General features: G+C 41.5%; 1 protein-coding gene and 1 non-coding gene across 4 annotated transcripts in view; one reads left to right on the top strand and one right to left on the bottom strand.

Annotated features, from left to right (window-relative positions):
* ZMAT4 (zinc finger matrin-type 4) overlaps positions 1 to 23865 on the top strand; it is a 361620-nt gene that overhangs the window by 247995 nt on the left and 89760 nt on the right. The window lies entirely within an intron of this gene.
* Positions 17765 to 17837, bottom strand: TRNAG-UCC. The gene has a single exon. It is a non-coding gene; the product is annotated as a tRNA-Gly (tRNA).

Below are 23865 nucleotides of genomic sequence, written 5' to 3'. Positions count from 1 at the left end.
GACCCAACTAAACCTACCATGGAAACTCTTCTTTGTGTGTATTTATTTCAAAGGAGATATTTATTATCTATCAAGGTGAGAATAACTGACTTGAGAGAATATTAGGATTCTGTTGGTAAGAGATGTGTATTATCTTAGCACAGTTACCCTGTTCTATTACTGTTACCTCACTATACGGTATGCATATTACCCCAGCTGACTATGTACATACAACTGTATACACTATACTTTATGGATGATTTAAGGGGGTTCAAGGACTTTATTTTGTTTCCTGTGGTAACTGTGCTACTCATGAGCTGTCACTTACCTTTGCTTTGGTCACTTTGCCTCCCTCGTGTGAAAATCTAGCCAGGGCCGGAAACCTTACTGCCACGCTGGAAGCGTTCCAATCATATCTCACTCGGGCATTTCCTCTAGTACCTCTGTGTTAAGGCCCTCCACACTCCTTCCATTGGGCTAAAAGGAATGTTTTTCCTCAGCCCAGAGTCTGACTGAATGTAGTTTCTCTTCTACCGATTTTTTTCTCTCTCTGTATAGATATTTTCCCAAATAAAAGTCCTTACTACAATGAACTTAGATTACCTAAGTGTTCCCTTCAGCTCTATACATTCTTCTCTCTAATCTATCAAACTAACTTAAGTACAATATATATTATGTCCTGGCTCCCCTTAAAACCTTAGGTGTCTTTTCAAATACTCTTGCTGAAAAAAAATTAGGTTCTTTCTTATCTCAGTAATTCATGGTTTTCATTCCTATCACCACTGTTTATGTATATATTAAGTAAAGTTTAAAATTTTACAATAGTTTTAGATTTACAGAAAAACTGTGATGCGAATACAGAGAATTTTTGTATGTATCACACCTAGTTTTTGTTATTAATGTCTTGTGTTTGTGTATCACATTTGTCACAGGTAATGAAATAATATTGATAAGTTATTATTAATAGAAATCCCTAATTGATCATTCTTCTTTAATTTTTACTTAATTTCCTTTTTCTATTCCAGAAGTCAATTATAGTTGTTATCTTTTAGAATACTGATGTAGTTATTATTATTTTAAGTATTTATTTATGGCTGTGTCAGTTCTTAGTTGCAGCAAGTATGATCTCTGTTGCAGCCTGCAGGATCTCTCACTTAGGTGCATGCGGTTAGTAGTTGTGGTGCTCAGCCTTAGTTGCTCCATGGCTTGTGAGATTTTTGTTCCCCAACCGGGAACTGAACCCATGTCCCCTGCATGGGAAGGCAGATTCTTAACCACTGGACCACCAGGAAAGTCCCCATTATAGCAGCTAACCATGTCTCACAGTGTTTTTAGCTGTGACAGTTTCCCAGACTTGGTTTGTTTTTTTATAATCTTGATAGTTTTGAGGGTACTGGTCAGATATTTTGGAGAATGCCCCTTAATTGGTACTGTCTTGATGATTTGACTGAGGTATATGAGTTTTTGAGGCAAAGACCACAGTGGCAAAGTAGTATTGCGTGTACATACTCTCAGTGTGACTTTTACCTGTTGATATTAACCTTGACACCTAGCCCATGATCATGTCTTTGGAAAGAAGCCCACACTTAAGGAGTGGAGAGTTATCCCCCGCTACCTTGAGAATGAATTGGATATGTAGATATTATTTAGAAGTCTTCTGCCTGGGAAGTGTTGTGTTTTTTTTTTTTTTTTTAATCTCCTCTTCATTTATTCAATCATTTATTTATATCAGTTTGAACTCATAGATGTATTTACTTTACACTTTTGGTTATAATCCCGTTCTACTCTATTTAGTTTGTTGCTTAAATTGTTCTGGTTTTACCTCAGGGAATTCTTGCAGTTAACCTTCTCTGTCTCTTTGATATACTCTTGTTACTGTGGGGTTTTCCTTGTTTTTTGTTTTGTTTACACGTCCTTATTTTTTAGCATGAGATACTTGAGGATCATCTTGTAAATTTCCTTCCTCAGTCCTAGAATTAACCATTTCTTGAAGACATCCTGGTTGCACCCCCTCTTTTTTGCTAATTATCTTAGAAACCATGATTTAGGCATTATATCTCTTGCTTACTTTGAAAGGTTTTTTTCCATTTTATTCTATCTGGTCAAATTAATTTTCTGTTATTTTATTTTTATCTTTTGGCCATGCTACAAGGCATGTGAGATCTTATTTCCCTGATCAGGGATCTAACCCATCCTCCCTGAACTGGAAATATGGAGTCTTAACTACTGGACTCCCCCTATATAGTCAAATTCTTTCTCTTCAAGTATTTTTTTGTTTTTAAATTGCATCTATGCCTTTCAGCTCATCATTCCTCTACTGGAAGAATCTCTTAAGCAGTCTCTTTCTTTAATCTATTTCCCATTTGGCATCCAGAGAGGTTTTTATAAAATACAAATCTCATTATGCCATTACCCTGGTTAAAAACCTTTGTAAGCTCAGCATTGCCCCCAGGAGAAAGTTTAAACTTAATATTGTTGGAAAGGATTTGGAGATCTGATTTCTATCTTCCTCTCCAACTTTACCTCTAAAAACTCTCAACCTCGTTTTACACTTCATCCATAGTGAAATAATTTTAGTTTCTTCTGAGTCTTTGCATAGTTACATTCCTGGGACATTGTACTTCCTCCTTTGTTTTTACCACCACACACACACACACCACACGCAGAGACACACCAACACACACACTTCACTGGGTAGATTCCTATGGAGTTTTTAGCACTGTCCTTAGATAAGCATCTTCTAGGAAGCTTTCACAAGGATGCTTCCAAGCTGGGGTCCTTCCTCAGCTCCCCACAGGGCCCCACACTGTGGTTTCACGTCACAACACTCATCGCAATGGTTGTCGTCGCTTTGCACGTCTCTTCCTGCAGGCTGAGTGCTCTGTGAGACTTTGTGCATTGTTTCATTGCTGTAGAGTTAGCGCTTAACCCAATGTCTGGCACTTGACATGCCCTGAAGAAGCATGTGTTTAATGAATCAGTAAGTGCCCCCTGGGGAATTCCCCCTCATGCTAGTCTCATGGATGTAAAGGGCCCAGACATACTTCCAAAGGAGTATGGCTTTCCAAATGTTAAGTATATGCTGATTTGTATAGGCAGAGACTCTGTAGGTATCTGAACAGGTGATGTAACCCATCTTTTGTTGCTCATAAGACAGAGTTCCTGGCCTCCCTTTTTATCATTTCCAAGTGAACACAGAAGGCAGAGTGCAACTTCTGCTGCTTGAGCCTCGTCCTGTTGTAGCATGTGGCAAGTGCTTGGTCAGACTGGGAAACCAGCCACGGAGAACTGGACAGGAATTCTAAAGCTGCCAAGACGTTTCCACCTGCACCTCCTCGCAGCTCAGAATAGGGAGTGCTCTCTAAGGCATTTCCAAACAGGTTCCAAAACTCCTGCTCTGTAACAGGAGAGCAGATAGATAAGGCGTGATGTTGCTCCCTCACAGCAGAGTTTGGCCCAGAGAAGACTTCAGTGTCTTTCAAATACCTTTCCTCGGGGAGCTAGGACGGTCATCTTGCTTTCATGAAATACGGCCCGGATGTGAGGTCTCAGACCCACCAGGATGGATATTGATCTTTACTCCTTCCAAACACTGATGCTCTTCCTCTAAATCTGATAGGGGAGAGGCCTCGCCTGCAACCCTCCTTCCTTAGATAAGGAAATGGGGAGAATATTAATAGCCCTCCTTTCACAGATAGCTTTTAGGGGAGAGAGGCTAAAACCGCCGTAGCATAGCCAGGTTTTTCTCCTGAAGGAAGGGCATGCTTGTGCATCAGGTTTAGAAGGAAGTCTTTTATCTTTGTACTGAATGGAGTGAGCTGGAAATGTTTGTCCTAAAAGCATGACCTTTTCGGCTAAGAGAGGAAATTAGGAAAGCTGAGTACACTAAAGCGTGTGGTTCTTCGGGAAGCCACGTTGACTGTTTATATGTTCTGCCTCTCAGCCATGCTAATGAGGATGACTAAACTGTTATTTTTTTCCTACTGTCTTTGACTTCCTAGGATAATAATTTTTTAATTTCTTGTATTTAATGCTCACCCACAAGAACAGAAGGCTATATGGTGTGGGTATGACTTTTTTAATGGCCCCTTGGGTTGCCGGATAAAATAGAAGATCAGATAAATTTGAATTACAGAAAAACAACAAATAATTTTTAGTATATTTAATTTTAGTATGCAATGAGTATCCAATATTTGGGACACACTGATACTCAAAAATTATTCATTATTTTATTATTTATTATTTATTATTATTTTTTATTATTTATCCAAAATTCAATTTTAATCGAGCTTCCTGTATATTCACTTGCTAAATTTGGTACACTTTATGTCATGCCTAATTCTTCAGGCCAAAATATCTTTAGAAGCTTTAATTTCAATAAAATAAAGAGTAAAAGATGTCTTAGAAGAAGGAAATGGGTTCACTGCCCTTGGCAACATCAGTTTTCATTGTCAGGGAGGATCCTCAAATTTGCAAAATCATTTAAAAAAAACAAAGACTAAAATTTATCAATACTTTCAAGCATTTCATTTCTGTGTATATTATTGAGATATGTAAAGTATGGAGACACTTCTGAGCTTTTACTTTCCCGGTTCCTCTAACAAGATTTGAAAGTCACCTGAGCAAAATAAATGTAAATATAAATAAATATAAGGGAAAGAAAGAGAACAGGGGAAGGGAGTGGCTTGTGGTAGCTTGTCATTTTTTTCTTTTTCTTTTTTTTATAATTCTCCCCTCACTTGAGTGTCTCTCTTCATTTTTCTCTTGTGTAATAATGTAGGCATACAGATGTATATACAATATTACATGTATACATATATATATATATATACATTTATAAATATATGCAAATATAAGCCATGGATTTATATACATTTGTACATTGTTACCTCTGTATTTTTCATATATATTTATTTATAATAAAGTTCTTTTGTTTGAGACAAGCACCTGCCCGCAAAGCTATGAAGGTTAGACCCAGGCAAGTAGGTACTCAGATAGTGATTTTTTGTGTGACTTCATCTGTGTGTTTGTGTTTTTCCCTTGTCTCACTCTTCTCCTGCTTTTTATTTCGATAAAAAAGTTATTTAGGAAAATCCTGGGGGCTCAGGTGGTAAAGAATCTGCCTGCAATGCAGGAGACGTAAGTTCAGTCCCTGGGTCAGGAAGATCCCCTGGAGAAGGGAATGCCTGTCCACCCTAGTATCCTTGCCTGGAAGATTCCATGGACAGAGGCGCCTGGCAGGTTACAGTCCTTGGGGTGGCAAAGAATCGGACAGGACAGAGCAACTAACACTTCGCTTCAACCTTTCCTTGGCTGCGGAGAAACAGAGCTTTGTCTTTCTGATCCACCTCTGTGGAAGGCTGTTACAAAAATCCCATGACTGAGAATGGTGGAGATTCTAAAACTGAGACCTGCTCCCTGGGCTTGAGCCCTGCCTGAGCCCGGGAATCCCCCTGCGAGGGTGGGGATCCCCGTGCAGACCTGGGCTCCTTGTGTCCGGCTGGAGAGCCAGAGCCTGCCTGGGTGCATTCGCCCCAGCCGGGCTTTCCTATCTCCCAAACTATCTCCATGCTCACTCAAAACCTGGTGGAAAATTTTACCAAAGTAGGATTTTCATACCTCCAATTTTCACTTTTATATCTGAACAGTCATGAATGAGAAATAAGGTAAAGAGTAGTCAAGCTGAAGGCATGAATCCTTTAAAGGGTGGCCAGCCAGTATTTCTCCATGACCTTGTCTGTGGCTTGAGCCTTCACCGCCCCTGGGCTTTGCTCAGCTAAGAAGCAGCAGTCAGAGACTTCCCTGGCAGTCCATTGGTTAGGACTCTGCACTCTCGTTGCTGAGGGCCTGGGTTCAATCCCTGGCCAAGGAACTAAGATCCCACAAGCCCCAAGGCAAAGAAGACAGCAGTCACAGGCCTGGGGGTTTGGGTGCAGGAGTGGGTGCCCTGCCGCCACCAACACTGTCACTGTTGGGTGTACTGAGCTTCCCGTGACCGAGGGTCATTTCTCATTGCTGTGAAATGACTTCTCACTGCGGCATCAGAGAGGTGAAAGCTATGTGACAGACTGAACTCGGAAGCTTTTCTACTGCCCTTCACGTTTATAACGTGTTTTCTATGCATTACGATTTTTACGTCCTCCAGATACAGCCTTATACGTTTACTCAGTTTTCCCTTATTTAATAGAAATCCAAGCAGTGTGTATGCTCGTGGCTGACCTTGTTTATGTCCCATATTCTCCAAAACACCAGAAGCTTGTTCTGGGGCCTTTCACACCCAGGTGCAGCCTGAAAAATGCAAAATTGAGAAGAGGGTGAAGTTTGACTTTAATGCCCACATTGGTTTCTTCGGATGCTACTTGAGCCCTCATGGGGCCTCTCCTGCAGTGCTTCTCTCCTTGGTCCCCAGGCCTCTAAGTCTCCATCATCTCTTGGTCCTTATAACAGAAGTATCCTCCCATCTAATAAGCACTTATTCACACTGTAGAAGGGACTGCATCTGATTTTCTCCTAATCAGAGGAGCTTTATGACCCTCCCATTAACTTTGCGAAGAAAGAGTCCATCCCCCACTAACTGAGTATAAAGGCAGATTGAAGGTTTGTTGTTGGTGGCAGCCGGAATGTCTTCCCAACGGCGCCCAAATTCCAGCATCCTCGGCATCTAGTGTACCCTGCTCTACCCCCTGACTCCCGGGGATGGGTACTTAGTGTCCTGATTGAGTCTGGAAAACAAGGATGCCTCCATCCCACAGTCATGTGAGTGGTTCAGGGCTTCTTCAAACCAGACATTTGTCCAGGACTTCTTCATGACCTGAATCGCCAATATACACCGCTTCTATTAGAGCACAAGACCCAGCTAATAACTATTTTAATGTGACTTTGAAGGGATTTCTGCTTCTAAAGTTTAATTTTAATAATTCTCTGAGTCCCATTAATTTCTCTCTCTCTCTCTCTGTGAGGAGACAAGGGGTGCAGAATCGTAAGGAATTCCATGTTGACATCTCGGTTTATGTCCCTTTATCCAGACCTTGGTGGATTCTGACTTAAAGGGAGGAATCACACATCTACTGGGGTGTCAGCCTCTTCGAGTCTGAGTCAGCTCCCTTGCCATTAATTCTGATTTGGCGCTCAGCAATTCCCATGAGAACAGCTGGCTTTTCTTGTCTCTCTGAAATGGGTACCATTCTGAGAATAATCTGAAAATAATTTTATGTTATTTTATTTTGGTCGTATGACTGTAGTGTTCCTTCTGACCCCCGTCTCCGGCACCTGCAATTTGGCTGAGAAATGTCTCTCCGAGACAGAAGAGACATGTCAAGACTGCTCTCCTGGGAATCATAGAGTTTTTATTTTTTTTAAAATCTATTTCATTATATTTTTATATTTGAGATTCAGACTGTCTTCCTCTCTTTGGAACTTTTGAAGGTGGTTATTTTTTCAGGAACTACACACTTGAGCTAAAGAAGCAATTATTTTGCAGGATACCTAGCCCAGCTTTCAGATCAGAAAAAGGGACCAGGACTCCCTCTGGAAGGAGGTGTTTGTTTGTTTGTTTGTTTTTAATTTTATTTTTTCTAAAGATAAAAGGTTTTCATTAAAAACAAGCCAACAAACGACAACAACAAAAAAACAAACAAACAACTTGGCAATTGCATCTTTGGAACTTAGTGAAATTAAAATTGATCCTAGGACCCTAATCCCTCATATACGCTTCCTCAGTGCCCCAGATATATCTGTTAGAATGAGACTTGATTGTCTGAGACAAAAACTCTCCCCTACCCATCGATCTTTCATCAGTGGTTTCTGGTCGGACTCAAAATGCCTCTATGTAATTACAAGCTCCCCTAGGCTATGTCACTTGTGATCGCCCCATGTTTATAGCTTACAGCCTCAGAAGCTTTAGCAGGCATAGCAAATTATCCTTTCTAAGTTGTTGTTTATTTTCCTGAAAGATTAACAGGAGGCAGCCAAAGAAACGTGAAGGCATTTAAAGCTGACCTTCGAAACACCAAAAAACAAACAAACAAAAAACAACCCCCAAAACACTGTGAGCCCATTTTGATTCTTTGTCAGAATAAATTATGCACTGGCTTAAAAATAAGAATGGGGATGTGCAGGACTTGAAGCAACTGTTTGACTTTATGTCAGAGAAGCTGGTTTTTCCCAGAATGAAAGCTTTGCTGTGCCATACGTCAATCGTCACTGCTTGGCAGAGTCTATTTTTCAATTGCAATCAGTTCTGTGAGTGCAGGCCTGTTTCTTAAGAAGAAAAGGTAATACAAAATGTGTAACCCTCAAATGTCTACTAGGAAATGTTCTCATGTCCATTAAATGAAAAGGCAATGACATATTGAAAAGTGCCATGGAATAGTCACAGGATCTTTTAGAAATGTCCTCAATTTTCATTGCTGGACTTTCTCACAGTTCTGCATGGCATCTCTTATGACAGAGGCTAAGAAGGTTGCTCAGAAGTCCGGAACCTTTAGAAAAGGGCCCAGGTCACTGACACTCTTTTTGGCAGGTGGTGATGGGGACCCCTACAAGGTATGTCAGAACTCAGCCTTTCCAACTCTCAAATTTGACTAGATTATAGTTTGACCTCCTAAGGTCCCTTTTTAATTTTTATTTTTAACATCTTAACTTTTGAAACTGGAAGTATAGTTGATTTGTAATACTGTTTTAGTTTCAGATGTATAGCAAAGTGATTTGGTTTTATATATATATATATATATATATAGGCTTCCCCAGCAGCTCAGCAGTAAAGAATCTGTCTGCAATGCAGGAGATGCAGGTTTGATCCCTGGGTCAGGAAGATACCCTGGAGGAAGAAATGGCAACCTACTCCAGTATTCTTGCCTGGAGAATCCCATTGTCAGAGGAATCTGGCAGGCTATATAGTCCATGGGGTCGCAAAGAGTTGGACATGACTAAGTGACCAAGCTCACACACACATATACATGACCAAGTACACACACACACACATACACACATATATATATACACTCATATATACATACACACACACACACATACACACTCTTTAAGCTTCCCTTTTTAAACATTGCTTTTCAAACACATGCACAAAAGCCATGTCTATTAACTACTTATCCAAAGTATTAAATGTCTTCCTGGCCATGACATCAAAGTTGATGAGGGGATCACTGAAGATGCAGAGGAATTTTTAGGAGCCCCAGAATCTGTTGTTGTTGTTCACTTACTAAGCCTTGCCTGATTTTGTAACCCCGTGGACTACAGCATACCAGGCTTCTCTATCCTCCCCTATCTCCTGGAGTTTGCTCAAATTCATTCCCATTGAGCCTTATATACAGCCTTATCATACTCCTCCCAATTTAAAACTAGTCTGTTGTCCCACATCTGGTTCTAACTGTTGCCTCTTGACCTGGTTTCTCGGAAGACAGGTAAGGTGGTCTGATATTCCCATCTCTTGAAGAATTTTCCACAGTTTGTTGGGATCCACATAGTCAAAGGATTTAGCATAGTCAATAAAGCAGATGTTTCTCTGGTACACCTTTGCTTTCTCCATGATCCACCAAATATTGACAATTTGAACTCTGGTTCCTCCACTTCTTTGAAACCCAGCTTCTGAAAGTTCTTGGTTCATGTACTGTTGAAGACTAGCTTGAAGAATTTCGGGCATAACCTTGCTGCCATATGAAATGAACACAACTGTAAGGCAGTTTCAACATTCTTTGGCATTGTCTTTTCAGTTAAGTGATAAAACCAGGGGAATACGCAAAACTTTCAAATTAAAGTCAGAGGCTCTTTCTGGAATGTTGTAGCCACTCTTTCAGTGGGAATCGTTTAGTTTTTTAATAATTATTTAAAAAATTTTGTATTACTTTTGGTTTTTTTTGTCTGTGCTTTCTCATGTGGGGTCTTAGCTCCTCCACCAGGGAGCAAACCCATGTCCCCTGCAGTGGACGTGCAGAGTCCTAACCACTGGACCACCAGGAACTTCCCAGGAATCAGCTTTAATGAATATTTAGTGTACATTCACTACAAGAGAATGGGATTTTGATAGCTTGGCCAGGGGGTGGGGTGTCTCGGAACGTAAGTATGTCTGAGTGTTGACTGATGTGTGTTGAGTGTGTCTGTGTGTGTTGGTGGGGAGGGTTCTTTTGAGAGAGGAAGTTACAGAGAGCAAATTTTCCCCAGTCATTCTCACCACTTGTGTCCAGGTCTTTGGAGAAAGGTCACGATCAAGATTTATTGCAAATCATTTTCTAAGCCACCTTCTCTTTCTTGGTGCCTTGGCTAAGTGGATCTCTCAGAAATCACACAAATGCAAATGCTTTGTCCTGGTTTGGGAGAGCAGACCTAGTAGGCACACTATCTGTTCATCAGATGGAGGAGAATCTCATTTGCTGTATTAGTCAAGCACTTTACACATGAGCCCCAGGGAAAGTGCTGCCCTTCCCTTTGAAAAGATTATCCACCATCAAAATGGGGAGGAGGAATAGAGCCATATGACTGGCCTCTAGATCTATCTCCAGGAAACTCTACAAATCTATACAAGTTAAAATGCAGCAAGTGATTTCAAGGTGATGAGGGGATGTAGGTGATGGAATCCTGCATCCATATCTTTTCTCTGTGTCGATGACTCCTTCCTTAGCAGCTTTTACACACAAGTGAATTGTGGAGACTATTGATGCTTGAGTAGTTTTTTGTAAAGTGATCAGATGTATTATGAATGCAGAGAAGGCATTAATAATTGAGCTTAAGATCACCGTGCTGAATGATGCCCCAAGAAAGAAAACCTTTACCTGCAAGCAATGTACATTTCCTGCCCAACTCCCCACGCACAGAATTAGGGCTTCTGGATCATCTTCAGTACATGTAGAATGGCAGCTTGATGCATAACATTACTGCCTTGGCTTACTTTTGAATTTCTGGGTGAAATTAAGGATGTGGAAATCATCCTTCTCCAGGATTAGTGCTATAAGGAGTGTTTCTGTGCTGTGAAAGATAATTTCTCAGTCGTTTAGTCGCTATGTCGTGTCTGACTCTTTTGGACCCCACGGGCTGTAGCCCACCAGGCTCCACTGTCTGTGGGATTTCCCAGGCAAAAATCCTGGAGTGGGTTGCCGTTTCCTTCTCCAGGGGATCTTTCCCACCCAGGGATCCAACCTGCATCTCCTGCATTGGAAGCTGGATTCTTTACCACTGAGCCACCAGGGGAGACCTAATTTCTTAGAGCTGACAACAAATAGGAAATATTTTTCCCCAGCTATTAAAGGGAACAAACCTGGGGTAAACACTAATTTATTTGCATTGTGCTTAGATGCTTTTTTGCTTGTGGTAGCGCTAGTGGTAAAGAACCCGCCTGCCAATGAAGGAGACGTAAGAGATGCAGATTCGATCCCTCGGTCGGCAAGATCCTCTGGAAAAGGACGCAACAACCCACTCCAGTATTCTTGCCTGGAGAATTCCATGGACAGAGGAGCCTGGCAGGCTACGGTCCATAGGGTCACAAAGAGTTGGACACGGCTGAAACGACTTAGCACGCAGGCAGACAAACAGAATCTTTGTCACGCATCCTTAGCTGTGCATGTCTGCTAAGTCTCTTCAGTCATGTCTGACTCTTTGCAACCTTATGGACTATAGCCCTCCAGGCTCCTCTGACCATGGGATTCTCCAGATAAGAATACTGGAGTGGGTTGTCATGCTGTTCTCCAGGGGATCTTCCCCACCCAGGGATCAAACTATCTTAAGTCTCCTGCATTGGCAGGTAGGTTCTTTACCTCTAGAGCCACCTGGAAATTCCCACACCTCTAGCTACTGAGCTGAAAAGAAAGGAACTTTATTGAGTCCAATGGCATTGAACTCCTGGTCTTATCTGATACTTAAAAACAAAACTTTTAGATAATGTTCATCTCTGGGGTGTTTGTTCATCCCTCTTCTTTTGCTCCTGCCCACAGCAGGAGATCATCCTAGTCAAAGTTTTTTCTTTTTCCTGCTTTTTTTTTCCCATTTATTTTTATTAGTTGGAGGCTAATTACTTTACAATATTGTAGTGGTTTTTGCCATACATTGACATGAATCAGCCATGGATTTACATAGATTTTTTGGCAAGTCATGCTATTTTCTCTTCTGCTTATTACCAATTGATAATGGAAAAACAATCCTATCAAAGAAATAAGAAAGAGAAATATCTACTATCATGGGTTGAATAGTTGCCCCCAAAAGATCCATCTGCCCAGAACCTCAGGATGTGACTTTATTTGGAAGAAGGCTCCTTGCAGATGTAGTTAAGGTAAGATATCCAGGTGACACCATCTGACTTAGGGTGGGCCCTAAATCCAGTGACAAGTGTCCTTGTAAGAGACCGTCTGCCCATTTGAATATGGAGGATTGAACTTGAACTGAAGAACTAATGGTTATTACCTCAGGGTTGGGGTGCCCACTCCATGTGGGGCTCAGGGACCTTCTAAGAAGCAGCTTCACAATCAGAGCCTCAGATTTCTCACCTCAAAGCTTGGAGCATGAAACTCTCCTAACATATGACTCCATTCCTCTTTCTGAGTTTTTTCATTTGTGAAATGAGAGTTTTGAACTTCCTGGTACCATTAAAGTATTTCTATTTCAGGAAGTTTAAATGACTATGATTTTACCTTCTTCCAACCTACCTCCTTCTGCCTACATTCAAACAAGAAACAATAAGGGAACAGGCCATAGAGAGGAACGAAGTCTCTTACGTTAGAAATGCGTGGAATGAAACAAACCACTCAGCCTTTCCGGTCTTTAGTGTCTAATATGTAAATTAATGGCATTAAAGTATGTAATCCTTGTGAGTCTTTCCATCTGGAACATTCCATTGTGTACCATCTGATGTGACAGCTATTAGACATTTAAAAATAATAAGCACTTATTAATATTTTTCTATTGATTATAGGTTGAAACGATAGTATTTCAGATATATTAAGTAAAATACACTAATATTATTAGAATTAATTTCATCTGTTTTGCTTTATTTTCTTTTACTGTGGCTTCTAGAAAATTTAAATTACACATGTGGCTCACAATATGTTTATGCTGTCCAGTGCTGTTCTATAATGTCTGTGCAAAAAAATCTTGAGACTAAAGTCCGAATGTTCAGCATTACATGTAGTGATCATGCCTCATGTGTGCTTTTAATTTGCATGTGTGGACATATAAACTCTTGCACACCTACATATACACAAGGCATCTTTTTAAAAAACAATATACCATAAGGCGTATTTCCTCTCCTTCCTTAGCTATCAGGCAGTGTAGTACCACCACTGGTCTAGGTTATAACATTTAATTTAGAAAAATAAAAGCTTTGATTTAAATTATGTATCACTGCATTGATAGATGACCTTTGTGACATTACTTAGCTTTGGAAAAATATATATATATACATTCCATTGATGGGCTGTGCATTGCTTAGGTATTAAGGAGTGAGATAAGAAAAATACAATAAAAATTTTAAAGTGAAAATCAAACTCTTATGGGTCAGAAAACAACATTGTGAAGACATGCACACATTCACTAACACAGCGTGTGTGAATATTTACGGTGAGTGGAATTAGTGAGGCTTCTGCAGCACTGGGATGGCTCAGGTCGCTTTAGTGTCCCTGATAGGCTGAAGGTCCACTTTTCTTCTGTTGTTGTAGTTCAGTCGCTAAGTCATGTCCAGCTCTTTGTGACCTCTTGAACTGCAGCACACCAGGTGTCCCTGTTCGTCAGTATCTCCCAGAGTTTGCTCAAAATCATGTCCACTGAGTCAGCGATACCGTCCAACCATCTCACCCTCTGTCGTCCCCTTCTCCTCCTGCCCTCAATCTTTCCCAGCATCAGGGTCTTTCCCAATGAGTTGGCTCTTCATATCAGGTGGCCAAAGGGTTGGAGCTTCAGCTTCAGCATCAGTCCTTCCAATGACTATTCGGGTATCCAATATGCTACTGGGGAAGAGTGGAGAAATATCTTCAGAAAGAATGAAGAGGTTGGGCCAAAGTGTAAACGAGGCTCACTTGTGGACGTATCTGGCTGTGACAGTAAAGTCTGATGCTGTAAACAGCAATAGTGCATAGGAGCCTGGAATGTTAAGTCCATGAATCAAGGCACGTTGGATGTGGTCAAGCAGGAGATGGCAAGAGTGAACACTGACATTTTAGAAATCAGTGAACTAAAATGGATAGGAATAGGCAAATTTAATTCAGATGGAGACTATGTCTACTACTGTGGGCAAGAATCCCTTAGAAGAAATGGGATAGGCTTCAGAGTCAACAAAAGAAATGCAATACTTGGGTGCAACCTCAAGAAGGACAGAATGATCTTGGTTCATTTCCAAGGCAGCCGTTTTTCTTCTACATTAACAACTTTTCCTCACTTTTAAATTATTTTTCTTCTGATAATTTACCCTCTCCTACAATTATTTGTATGCCCAGGAACAAAATTTTCTTTATTAAATACTATAAGCTGATTAATTTTCCCCTTCATTCAGAATCTTTGCAGAGCCTCCTATGGGCAAAGCACTGTCATGCTCACTCTAGGAAACACAAAGATGATTTGGACTCAGATCTTGACCTGTCCTTACTTGTTAAGAAACACTCAAGATATACAGAATATAAATATGTAAGTGTGGAAAACTTGGGGTTGGGTACAAGATTAATAATAGGTATCACTGTGTCTCAGTACTGGGTTTCCTCCTGTTTGATTGTGCGACCTTGAACATGTAACTTAATCTCTCTGAACCTCAGTTTCTTCATCTATAAAATGGATCTGATACCAATTGTGCTCTACATAGAAGATGTGTGAAGGTTAGAGAAAATCTATTTAAAAGGACCCATGCTAAGCCTGACGGGGAATATGTTCTCAATGATTGTGAGCTGTTGTTTTATAATTATGGCTGTAGCTATGAAAGACAAGGGCTTCCCTTGTGGCTCAGCTGGTAAAGAATCCGCCTGCAATGCTGGAAACCTGGGTTCGATCCCTGGGTTGGGAATATCCCCTGGAGAAGGGAAAGGCTGTCCACTCCAGTATCCTGGCTTGGAGAATTCCATGGGATCACAAAGAATTGGAAAGAACTGAGCGACTTCCACACTCCACATGAAAGACAGGAGAGGCATTTGAAGTATAAGTAAGCATGCTGGGGATTTTGGAGCATAGGTAGTGTAGACTGTTGTCCCTCAGTTTCTGGGGAAGATTGAGTCTCTCCTCATATCAAAATTTGCAGCTGCTCAAATTCCTTGTATGAAATGGCATAGTACACTCAGCCCTTGGCCTCTGCAGTTTTCGTGTTTCTCAGATTCAACCACTTGCAGATTTGGTGGCCATGCTATACTTATGTTTGGAAAAGAAAGAAAAACTTTGCATAGAATGTGTGGAATTAGGTCCAGACAAGGGAGAGTTTGCATGAATGCCACTGATGGTTGGACCTTTCAGATGGAGGAACCAGCATGGGTTGTGTGAAACTTTACACGCGGAGGATTGAATCATTAAGTAGGAATTGAAAATAAGTTGTTTATTATATTTAGGCCAGGAAGTAGAATTCAAATAGAAAGGAAAGACCGAAAGTAAGGTTTTCTTAAGAAAGCATTTTGTCTATGTGATCTTCCATAGTAATATGATCTTTATTTCCACTGTGTGCTGGATGTTTACTGCTATGTATTCAGATTCACAGTAGTAGTGATTGTGTATTGCATAGATTTGGGTTGGCATAGCCACTCATGGCTACTTTTTATTTTCAGTCTAAGTTACAAATAACCCGGAAGCATTGGTGACATCTTTGTAGTTTATTAAAGACATTTTCAAATTTCCAGCTCTCTGCTCCAAATTAGTAATCAGGTTCCTCCCATGCTTGTGCCAGCCAGCTACCAACTTCTAGAACTTCAGTCCTCCAGCAGTTTCTCCTTTTCATCCAAAATTTCTTTCCCAGATCACAGCTTTCTGAACTCAAAACAATTTCTTAATCTCACTGTAACTATTTGTTATGTGGTCTCCTAATATAATAGAGAAGAGGGCTGAGTCCTGTTAGTTCTATAATTTATTAGCAGTATGACCTTGATAACTTACCCAACCTCTTTGAGCTCATAATAGAGACAGTCATAGTGCAGGCTTCATAGTTATGTAATGGAATAACGTATGTGAAACACTTCACACAATAGTTGGCTCATAATACACCTTCCAAAATCTTAATGTCCAGTGTTACGACCTTTAGTCCTTTGACACATGTATTATAGTCTTATCAACTTTTTCCTGTCTTCATTTCTTTTATCACCTAGACATCTACCTGCTTCTCTGTCTTCAGTACATCTCTTATTAGTACCCTCAGGTCTCTGGCCATCTGGTGTGTTACATCCCCCCAGACAGACTGTAACCTGGACTCACTCACACATCTTCACATCCTTTCCTCTGATCAGGATGTTGAGACACCAATGGGAAAAATCACCTAAACCTTGGCCGTGATAAATTAACACAGTCCTTCCTCAGCTCTTGACACAGAGCTTAGTCCTCCTGTGATCTCTGTGTAACTTTCCTTTTCCCTGTGGACAGTTCAAAGCTAACAACTGATTGCAAAGCTCTTCTAGCCTCCACCATCTTCACTTTCAGCGGTGGCTTCCCTTCCACCTCAGAGACAGAAGTGAGACCTTCCAGTATGCAATCCCTTGGCCTCTTGCCTCTCTGTCTGTAGACTAATCTTCACCTCCTCCCATCTCCTCTCCAAGGACTCCCTAAGAAGTAGAGCTGGATCAGTTACAAAGCCCTATTAACATACCTATTTGTTGAACACAGAGAGTGCTTATTGCTGTATAAGAAAAGAGATGCAGCTCTCATTAGATTTAAAGTTGAAGAAGCAAGTTGAAATAATTTAAATATGAAAATCAGTCTAGAAGGTATTGAAATCTCAAAAGTATAAGATATTTTCATTCTATTCCCAGCTTATACATAGTAGAAAAATTTTAAATGGTAGAAAAATTACAATTCAAGTAAGTTGAATTATAATATTGTTAATAATGTTATTGAATATTAATTTTAGCCATGTGTATGTCTTCCTGGTCCATAAAGACAGTGAAAGAATATTTTTTCTCTCTTTCTGTGTATATATAGACATACAAATATATAAAGACAAGTATATGTATGTATATATACACTTTTGAGTATATATGCATGTATATATATATGTGCATATGCATATATGTGTTTGTATATATATTCTTTTGTTTATCTATGCATTGGATTCTTATGCCTGACTCTGCTGCAGATACACCTCAAATGTTCTAGTTACATAATGCAGTGATACATTTTCAGTATGCTTAATGCCCTTGAAAATCTCAGCCTTTCTGATAGAATATTCTGCAGCAATATTCTTAAGGGAAGTACTCATCTCAGATTTTCAAGGACAAACCAAATGTCAGATATCCTGATCCATTCATTGTTTGATTATTGGTTGGTTCAGTAATCACTTTCTGACTGTCTGCCAGACCAGGAATGGTTCAGTGGCACTTAGGTACAAAGGTAGATAAGAACAATGTGATTTTATATGCAGAATTATTCAGAAAAACTGCAGAGGCAAAAACATAATTCAGAGTGGAGTTATCAGGAAGAGCGTCACAGGGTCAGATGTGCTGAATTTTGGTTTGGAAATTTAATTCATCCAATGGATAATTCCATATCTCCTGGTTCTGGTTCTGTTCACCTTTACCCAAACTCCAAACCCTCCTGCAGAGGATACAGTTATAAATGCTTTCTTTTCTTTTTCTTTTTTTTGGTCAAACCCCACCCATAGCACGAGGAATCTTAGTTCCCCAACCAGGGATCAAACCTATGTCCTCTGCATTGGAAGCACAGAGTCTTAACCACTGGACCACCGGGGAAGTCCCAAAAGTTCATTTCTGAAATAGAGATTCTAGTGCACCAGGAGGACAGGTATTGTACACTAGTTAGTACATAAGCCATTTTATTATGGAAACGTCTACATTTGTTTTGCTTTTGTGCTAGATAGGGAAGTTTCTCTCTGTGTTTTCTTCTGCCTCTCCCATTGAATTCTAACTGGTGCCTGTCTACCCAATCTCTCCTGTTAGTAATTGATGGCTTTGCTTCTTTTTAATTTTAAAGACCTGGGGGCTCCTTCCTTTAGTCGCAGAAACCTAATTTCCACTGGTGGTTTAAAGGTCTGGCCTGTCCGCCCAGCCCGTGTGCTGGCGCAGCGCTCAGGCATGAAGAGATCGTAACCAGCTTTGCTGTTCGCTAAATACCCTGCGCGTGCTCACTGCTCGTGTCAGGGCAGGGGGAGCCTGGCGAGCCACAGGTCGAGATCGCAGGGCTGCCTGCCCGCAGGCTGGTTTAGTCTTGGAGTCTCGTCTTGGCCCTTTACCCAGGGGAGTTGCATACCCTCGGGGACTTTTTTCCTTCAGTTTGCTCATTTGAGGTCTAAAAGTCTCTTCTGCTGCTCCTATCCCTAGAAAGCAGCTATATGAATTCCTATTTTGTCAGAATCTTCATTTTATGCAACAGGAAACATGTTGATTTCCTCTTGGTTTCTGAAATGCCAAACTTACCTGGATTCCCTCCTCACTTCTTGTGTCTTCTTAGGCTCCCGATTGGCTGCTTCTTGCATATGTGATTCTAGAAATTGAAGTGTCCCAGGGCCTCTTCTTTTATGTGTGTGTGTGTGTGTAAAATGGTATCTAATTTTTTAATTATTTTAATATTTTAGTTTTAATATTTTTAATTGTGATCAAAGTCACATAATTTAAAACATATTATTTTAACCATATTAAACCGTACATTTCAGTGGCACTGAGTACATTTCCGTTGTTGAGCAACTCTCTCTCCATCATCCACCTCCCAAAGTTTTCACCTTCCTAAACTGAAACACAGTTCCCATCAAACACTAACTCTCCATCCCGCCTCCCCACACCCCCAACCCCTAGTCCCTGGAAACTACCTGTGTACTTTCTGACTCTATAAATCTGAGTATTCTAGGTATCTCAAACAGTATTTGTCTGTACCTTATCCTTTGTATATATAATTAAAAGTATTTATTTGTTTACGGCTGCCCTGGGTCTTCATCGCTTTGTGCGGGCTTTCTCTGACTGTGGCAGGCGGGGTCACTCTTTGTTGCGGTGTGCGGGCTTCTTGTTGTGGTGGCTTCTCTTATTGTGGAGCATGGGCCCTAGGGTGCGTGGGCTCAGAAGTGGCCCTCGAGCTTAGTTGCTCTGCAGCAGGTGGAATCCTCCCAGACTAGGGCTCAAACCTGTGCCCCCTGCATTGGCAGGGGGCAGATTCTTATCCCCTGCCCCACTTGGGAAGTCCTGCACTTTATTCTTTTTTTTTTTTCCCCTCCTTTATTTATTTATTTATTTTTTTCCAGTGGGTTTTGTCATACATTGATATGAATCAGCCATAGATTTACACGTATTCCCCATCCCGATCCCCCCTCCCACCTCCCTCTCCACCCGATTCCTCTGGGTCTTCCCAGTGCGCCAGGCCCGAGCACTTGTCTCATGCATCCCACCTGGGCTGTTGACCTGTTTCACCATAGATAATATACATGCTGTTCTTTCGAAACATCCCACCCTCACCTTCTCCCACAGAGTTCAAAAGTCTGTTCTGTACTGCTGTGTCTCTTTTTCTGTTTTGCATATAGGGTTGTCGTTACCATCTTTCTAAATTCCATATATATGTGTTAGTATGCTGTAATGTTCTTTATCTTTCTGGCTTACTTCACTCTGTATAATGGGCTCCAGTTTCATCCATCTCATTAGAACTGATTCAAATGAATTCTTTTTAATGGCTGAGTAATATTCCATGGTGTATATGTACCACAGCTTCCTTATCCATTCATCTGCTGATGGGCATCTAGGTTGCTTCCATGTCCTGGCTATTATAAACAGTGCTGTGATGAACATTGGGGTGCACGTGTCTCTTTCAGATCTGGTTTCCTCAGTGTGTATGCCCAGAAGTGGGATTGCTAGGTCATATGGCAGTTCTATTTCCAGTTTTTTAAGAAATCTCCGCACTGGTTTCCATAGTGGCTGTACTAGTTTGCATTCCCACCAACAGTGTAAGAGGGTTCCCTTTTCTCCACACCCTCTCCAGCATTTATTGCTTGTAGACTTTTGGATAGCAGCCATCCTGACTGGCGTGTAATGGTACCTCATTGTGGTTTTGATTTGCATTTCTCTGATAATGAGTGATGTTGAGCATCTTTTCCTTTATTCTTATCACCTACTTTTTTCTAACTATTTATTCCCCCCAATGCATCTACCTAATTTCCTGACTTCAAGTACTGTATGTATGCTGATGACCAACAGATGTACTGATCTAGTTCTGACCTCTTCTTTGAGTTCTAGACTTATGTGTCCGGCTGCCTGTTCTATATCTGCACCCAATGTCTGATAAGTATTCCAGCCTTGTGTGCGTGCATGCTAAGTCGCTTCAGTCATGTCTGACTCTTTGCGACCCCATGGACTGTAGCCCTCCAGACTCCTCTGTCCATGGAATTCTCCAGGCGAGAATCCTGGAGTGGGTTACCATTCCCTTCTCTAGCAGAATCTTCCCAACCAGCATCTCTTACATCTCCTGCTCTGATGGGTGGGTTCCTTACAACAAACATGTCTTAAGAATTAAAGATGTGCTGGGCACTTGAGGCTGTGGCAACAAGGCGAGCAAGTCAAGGTCTCTACCTTCAAGGAGCTCATAACTTGGTAATGAGGGTGGACACCATCTCAGCGAGCTCGGGCTGCCATCACAAAATGCCAGAGTCTGGGAGACTTAAATAGCAGACATTCATCTTCTCATAGTCCTGGAGGCTGGAAGTCCAAGATTGGGTGCCAGCATTGTCGCCTTGTGGTGGGAGCTCTTTGCTGGTCTGTGGATGGTCATCTTGCTGCCACCTCACCTCTTTGTGGACAAAAAGTGCCCCCTGCCATATCAGAGGATGCTGCTGCCCTCAAGTAATCAGCCATCGAAACCATGAAACTCCTCCCCCTCCACTCCCTGCCTGTGCACGCTGGGGGGATTCAGGATAGAGAGAAACCAGATACTTGAGCAAAAATTCACATTTTCTCATACAGAGGAAAGTGGTAAAATCATGAACTTTAGATGTTTGGTTTTCTTTAATTAACAGTAATTTTTGACATTCTGAGTACCTGGATTGTTTTTTTTTTTTTTGCAAAACACCCTACATATCCTGACTCTTCCTTTACCCCTTGGAGCAACCCTCAGAGCAAGCTGAGAGGTTGTCTCCCATGTTTAAGTCCTCAGGAAGCTTGTTGGGTTAGAATATAATTCTCAACTTTTAGTTGTGCTCTTATTTTTCACTTGACACACCTTTCTCCTGTACATACATTTGGAAAGAAAGAGATTTCTCTCTCTTCCTCTTATGAGACCACTAATTCTATCAGATTAGGACCCCACTTTTATGAACTCATTTAATCCTAATTACCTCCTAAAAAAACCAACTCCAGATATAGGTCACACTCGATAGAGTTATGGTGGTCGGGGTGAGGGGCATGACTCAATCTGTAGCAGATCCATACCCAGGTCCTTGTGATGTACCCACAGATAAAACACAGGGTGCTGGGGGCACAGACAGGCAAAGAGGGTGTGAGTGGGGTGGGCATACCAGGAACTTCCCCAAGTATTGATGCTGGGCCAACGACGAGAGCCTGGCAAACTGGTGTTTTTCATAAACCTTGGGTGTCTTCAGGATGGAGGGGACAAAGGACCTCCAATCACAGAAGTCTTTCCCACTGGTGTCAGCACTGACTTGGATGGGACAGGCAGAGGCTTCGTTATTTCTGTGGTTTATTACAGCAGGGCTGAAACTTGGAGGAAGAAAGCTCCTTTGTTTCATCTTAGGATTGATGTGATCTGTCTGGGTTACCTGTGGTTCTCGAACTCAACATATCTCATGTGCCCATGAGACAGACTCCCCACAACCAAGAGCACTGTTGTTTTCTGGTTGCTGCTGGAATGTTAGATGCAGTCCCTGGTCCCCTTGTACCATGATATACCCTGAGCATTGTGGAGAAGATGGATCTGGGGTCTACAAGTTAGTGGGGATCACTTCCTCCAGCCAAGCTGAGGCAAAACTGCCTTGTCTGTCTTTTTGTCCTCTTGGCTCCCCTTCTGAGTAACTTGAATATTACTAAAAATGAAAGTCACCGAAATAATGTTACTAAGTCCAGACTTGTTCTACTCACCACAAAAGGCCAATAAATCAGGAGATGTTGGGACAAGGAGTAATGACTTTATTTGGAAAGCCATCAAACTGAGAAGATGGCAGACTAATGTCCCAAAGAACCATCTTGCTTGAGTTAGAATCCCCTAAAAGGGGAGGGTATGTGGTTGGTTGTTGTAAACTTCTTGGCGTCAGAACCCTTTGTTCTTGCCGCTCTCCCCATAGGTCAGATCACGATGTTCCTGTAAACCTCCAACAACACAAAATGTTATTCTCTATTGTGCAACTCTGTTATCTCTGCTTGAATGGAAGACTGTTAGATCTTTAAAGGTCAGAGCCTCGAGAATGGACTGTCCTATATATTTCAGGCTACAGGCCACCTTCTTTTACAAAAAGCACAGAGCCAGCATGACTCAGCACAGGCCACAGGGCACAAAGTTTAAAATAAAAGAAATATATCTGAAATGGAGTCAGGTTTGTTCTTCCATATTAAAATTATGCTAGGCATTTGTTAGTATTTTCTCATGCATTTGCTCACTTTTTTATTCTCACACACCTACCCTGCAAGGAAAATAATACTAGTCCTGTTTTTCAGATTCACAGAGGAGCACTCAGACTTCTTAGAGTATTTTCCTAGAGCAGCCTCCAAGCCCACCGTCTTGTCTCCATGGCACATCGTCCTAGGGCTGCCTGGACCCTGCTGTGCTGCCATGGGGCCAGCTACTCAGATAACAGCTGTTAATCTCCAGCTAGCTCCTTCTGTTCTATTAGGGGACCTCCCTCTGTCTGCATAGTATCCCGTGGTTATAAAACTGAGCAGGACCCTACGGGAGCCGTTTGACTGGTCCCTCCCTACCCCCAAGTCCTCAGCCTGCCTTTTGTCTGTAGAAAGACTTTGTTCAAAGAATAAGTTTAATCAGAGAAATGAGAAAAATACGGAAACAAAGGGAAAGCACTCAAATAAGACCAAATAATAATTTAGTCATTAAAGTCAAGGATGTTTAGTTCCTCCTCAAGGACTGCAGATAATATTCTGAGCCATATCCTGAGAGCCGTCCTGTAGATACTGAAACCCCCATCGGGTGGAAGAAATTAACTCCATGATGACCAGACTATGGGCATGACGTCAGCTGCCACAGTTACAAGAACTGGCCTCGAAGAAATGGGAGCGAACCGACCCTGGAACTGAAGAGTAAATGTACTTAAAACAATCAAGATGATGCTGGTCAGGCCACTGATGACCGATTTCAAGATGGCCATCAAAGCTGATGGTGATATTCTACATGTAGCCCCTCCCCCTACACACTCCTGAAACTCCCCTTTAAAAGCTCTCACCCACTGACTAGCTATGGAGTCTTGGCCTTTGGGTACAAGTCTGCCCTCTTCCTGGTTGCCAGCCTCCAGAAAGGAAAAAAAAGCAAGATTTCCTTTCCACCAACCTTGCCTCTCAAGTATTGGCTTTCCAGCAGTGAGCAGCCAGACTCGATTTCATTACTAGAGTGTCAGTCCCCCAGCCAGACAGAGGGCTCCCTGAAGCCACACGTGCTGTTTGATTTGTCTTGTTGCCGAGCCCTAAACATAGAGTTAGACACATTGGAGGGAAGCTGTAAATGTTTGTCAAATGACGTGTTAACACTTAGTAACCTCTTAGAATCATAACATTTAAGCTGGCCTTAAACACCCTCTTTTGCAAATGAGGCAGAAAACCAGGAGAA

The sequence above is a fragment of the Cervus elaphus genome, chromosome 32 (assembly GCF_910594005.1).
Source record: "Cervus elaphus chromosome 32, mCerEla1.1, whole genome shotgun sequence".
Classification (NCBI taxonomy): domain Eukaryota; kingdom Metazoa; phylum Chordata; class Mammalia; order Artiodactyla; family Cervidae; genus Cervus; species Cervus elaphus.
The sequence above is the reverse complement of the archived record's forward strand: the minus strand, read 5'-3'. Positions and strand labels throughout refer to the sequence as shown.